This window comes from Carlito syrichta, unplaced genomic scaffold, assembly GCF_000164805.1.
Source record: "Carlito syrichta isolate Samal-C Ts95f unplaced genomic scaffold, Tarsius_syrichta-2.0.1 Scaffold303068, whole genome shotgun sequence".
Taxonomy (NCBI): Eukaryota; Metazoa; Chordata; class Mammalia; order Primates; family Tarsiidae; genus Carlito; species Carlito syrichta.
The window spans coordinates 520,336-524,970 of NW_007247164.1; the positions used below are offsets into that span (position 1 = coordinate 520,336).

Sequence of the window (4,635 nt, forward strand, 5' to 3'; positions counted from 1 at the left end):
TAGTAGGGACTCAATGAATGAAATGCAAGAATGAATGGAAAGGTAGAAACAGAGTCGCATTTAAGTGGCCTAATTGTGTTTTCAGGTATTTAAAGTAGTATTTAAAAAGGGACAGTGACAACACATTTTAAAAAGGAGATAGGTGACAAATATATTTTACACTCCTGAAGGAGGAGGGGTTCAGCCTCTGTCACTTGATCTAGGTTTTCAATTACAGAAGCATTGAGAAGTCCCTGTGGGTGAATAAGGGTGGATCTTTAAGGCATGTTGAAGGCCTGGGCCGCCTGCATGGACATCAATACTCCCACAGAGCACTCTCCATGAAGAAAAGTGTGGGCTTACTGTCTTTTCATCAAAACTCCTAGAATTTGGCTGACTGCCTGGTTTATCCCAGGACATTAGTCAGCCCACAAATCCCACATTTGTTTATTCAGTCCAGAGCAAGTGAATGCTGCCATTCTCCTATCTCCTTTGTTGGTAAATGCTTTGTTAACCTGAATTGAGTTCTGCAACACAAAATGAAGTGACTAAGCTTTTGGGGGTTTCTCCCTCCCAGGTTCTCGTATGAGCAACTAAATCTATGGGCCACAAAACCCCGTGCTGCCGTTTTCCCTAGCGCTGCTCTTTTATTTGGATGATTCCACACTACACTTCATGAAACCAACACCTTCCAGAGTGTGGTTGAACTGGCGCCACCATTAAGAAAAGGAGACTCTCAGATTTTTTAGTATTGTGAGAAAATGTTAGAAGAAACAGGAGGTTAAGTTGATTATTTATCTTCTACCGTACATTTGCAATAGTCATCACCTCGCACCCTCCAAAAGTTTTCTAGCTCTGACTATGTGGGTCTGAAAGGCAGGAAGCAGGAATCTTAAAACAAAACAGTGTGTCTGGATGATCCCACAGTTAATATGTGGTGGATCTGGACTATGAACTGAAACAGAATGTATATTCTTTATCACTAAGTTATTTGTCAATCTACAAATATCTAGGAAGATCTGGGCTTTTTAGTAAAAGTTTTGGGATCTATGTTTCTGAATTTTTAATGATTGTGGAAGAGTGATTAGTTTTGAAAACAGTTGTGAGGCAACACAGTGCAAGACAGAGAAGACACAGAGAATCATAAAGCTCAACATTTTTGTCATAAGTCCAGTTGTTTTTCAGCATGTTACACTTAGCAGCTTGGCAAATAATTCTCATTGTGGAAATTTTACTTGGCTCATAAAATTTTAGCCCTATATTTACCACTGCTAACCTGTTTTGCTCTCTCTTCCTTCCCTTTCTTTCCAGCTCTTAGTCAGAGCTACCTTCCAGATGACTTCTTTCTACTGCTTTACCTTTACCCAGTGTAAGAGAATGGAAATATGTTCTGATGTTTGAAGCAATAACACCTAAGAATGTTCTTATTAACATAACTTCTACTGGAAATACAGTGTGCTAGCATAGAGCATACAAAACAAATAGAGAAACACATATTCATTTTGGAGTTGTTTGCTGTCTTTTATTCCCTGCATCCTCACTGATGTCTTGTAGCTTGCTATTTGCTAATTGTCACAGCCACCAAATGAAAAATAAGGATTACGCATATAACAGAAAAGGAGGTGGTATAGTAAGAAAACACAGGCTTCAGAATCAGGCAACCCTGGATTTAAAAAGAACGTTAATCCAGTGCTTAGCTGTGTGACCTGGGATATTTTACTCACCCCTCTTTTTTTTTATTTTCCAAAAGCAGGATTTATTAAGAGGACAGAGAAACTTCCACAGTGGGAAAGGACCCAAAGGGATTGCCCTACTTACCCTCTTTAAGGCTGACACTCCTAATCTGTAAAATGGAAATAAGAATCATAAAATTGGCTCGTGTGTGTTGTGCACATACTATATGCAGGTGATAAATAGTTTATATGTAGTCTCATTTCATCCTCACAATAATTCTATGAGTTGGGTACTATTATCATTTCTACTTTACAGATGAAGAAATCATCCACAAGGGGAGAAGTTCAGTAACTTTCTCAAGGTCACACAGCTATTATGTGAAGGGACTGGAATATGAATCTCTGCAGTTTGACGCCAGAGTATAGGCTCTTAGTCAGTCATTGTGATATTTGTCTACAAATCTTGAACATGCAAAGTCCATAGGAGGTAAGTGGCATCTATTACTAAATCTGACTTTATAAAGAATTGCAAGGCAATGCTTAAAAGGCCATGAACAGTTTCTTAAGATTTATCACAGTACTTATAGCTGCAACTGGTGATGATGAGTCTACTTTGTGCCAGGCGCTTCTTTTTATAGCAATTCAGTCATTATTAAAGATAATTAATCTTATCTTTATTTTTCTAGTGATAAAACCTAGACTTAAAAAGGCTAAGAAATTGGTTTAGGATTACAAAAATCGTAAATTGATGAAACTGAGAATCAAATTCAGGTCCGTCTTACATGAAAGTCTGTGCTCTTTCTGCTCTGATGCCTGACTTTTGGAAATAATTAAACTCAACTTTATTATTTACCAATTGCATCTGCTATTTTATTTTTTAAACAGTGTTTTTATTAAGGTATAGTTGATAAACAAAAGTTGTATATATTCATGGTATACAATGTAATGTTTTGACATATGTATACATTGTGGAATGGTTAAATCAAGCTAATTAACATATTCATCACCTCACATGCTTATCATTTTTCTTTTGTGGTGAGAATATTTATGATCTACTCTTTTCAGCAATTTTCAAATATTTTACTGCCTGATTTCTAACTCAAAGTTTGTGTAAGGACAGCCTTTGTAGCTTATTTTGAAGTTCAGGGATTATAAAACTTTTTTATTCACTGGGCTTTTGTAACTTTCTGCATAGTTTTTCATACTTACAATCTGGGGAAAGACTGTTTAGACAGTTTTAAACTAGCCATTAGCTCAGGACATATTCAGCCAAAGCATGTACCAGGAGTTTTGCCAGCATTCTCCTACCATCTTTTTTTTTTTTTTGTAGTCTTAAAAAAAAAAACTTAAAAAAAAACTTTGTTTTCTGAGAATAATTACTCCCACCATTTTTCTAGGGCCAGGAATATGTGTAAATAATTCCTGGGCTTGGGTGTAGATGATCCACCAGCTGGTAAACAGAAATCTAAAGTAATAAAAGATATTGTTTTTTGAAGATATTTTTCCATACTTGAGTTCTGTCTTTTTGGATTTGATGCGGTGGAAATTTTTATTGAGCACTTAACTGCATGCGAGACATTCTGCTACATTATGATGAGTTGGGGTCCTATAGACAGTCCAATTCAAATACAAGGAGGATGAATAAACAATACATATAAATACAGTACAAAGCAAAATAAAATTTGGGCTATTGGATATTATGGAAGAAGAGAGGATTTTTTTTTTTTGAGTTAGAGTCTCACTCTGTCGCTCAGACTGGAGTGCAGTGGCCGCTTCCAGCCACCGCATCCTCTACCTGCTGGGCTCCGGTGATCCTTCCGCCTCAGCCTTCCCAGTAGCCGGAATTACAGGCATGCGCTACCACGCCCGGCTGATATTTTGATTTATTGTAGAGATGAGGTCTTGCTGCCCAGGCGGGTCTCGAACCCGTGGGCTCAGGCAATCCACTCACCTCAGCCTACCAAAGGCGCGGGATTACAGGCTGAGCCACCGAGCCCAGTTGAAGAGGGGATATTTTATTAGTGGAGGCAGGAAATGCATTACAAAGTTGATGGCATTCTTGCTGGATCTTGAAGGATAAATAGGGTTTTGATAGGTAGTGCAAAAGAATAATAGGAGCAAAAGCAAAGTGGTGAGAAAGTAGAGGAGAGTATTTCCATGTAGAGCAGAGGCAAGGGAATAAAGGATGGCTAGGGTTACATGGTGAATAACGAGTCACAAAGACACGGTTGACTGTTATCTCCTTCCTGAACCACTGCTTCCTTTGGAGTCACCACATGCTCCTGGCTCTTTGCCAGTCTTACTGGCTACTGTTTCTCAGCCTTCTTTTCTGGCTTCTCTTAAATTGTTATTATTTAAATCTTTTCTTTTTTCTGTTATTTTCTTTTCCCTCCCTCCCTTCCTTTTTTCCTTTGTTGTCCAGACTGGAGTGCAGCGGCACCATCACAGTTCACCACCGCCTTGAAATCCTAGGCTCAAGTAATCCTAGAATTCCTGAGAAGCTGGGACTACAGGTACATATCACCATGCCTGGATAATTTTTTTGTTTTTATTTTTTGTAGAGATGAGGTCTCACCATGAGGCCTAGGCTGTTCTTGAACTCCTGGGGTGAAGTAGTTCGTCTGCCTTAACCTCCCAAAACACTGGCATTACAGATGTGAGCCACCATGGCTTGCCTATCATTTAAGTATTTTTGAATATTATCTACACACCAGTGACCTCTCAACGAGGAACTTTGCCCATGACCCATGTCCTGAACTCCGGACCGTATATCATGCTGTTTAATCAACATCTTAACTTTGATGTCTAAATCTCAGTGTCCAAATGTGAACTCTTGATCTTTGCTTTCCCCCTCTGCTGGAAACCCAGCTCTTCTCCTAGTCTTCCCCATCTAAGTTAATGAATCTGCCACCTATTTAGATGCTTAGGCCCTTACAACTAGGAGTTAGTCTCGATTTTGATTTTTCTTTTGCCCACCATATAA

General features: G+C 38.7%; 1 long non-coding RNA gene across 1 annotated transcript; it reads left to right on the forward strand.

The window, feature by feature from the left end:
- Positions 1–1,741: 1,741 nt before the first annotated feature.
- Positions 1,742–4,108, forward strand: LOC110595592. The gene is made up of 3 exons (XR_002481933.1): positions 1,742–1,885; positions 1,969–2,139; positions 4,075–4,108. It is a non-coding gene; the product is annotated as an uncharacterized LOC110595592 (long non-coding RNA).
- The last annotated feature ends 527 nt before the right edge of the window (positions 4,109–4,635 follow it).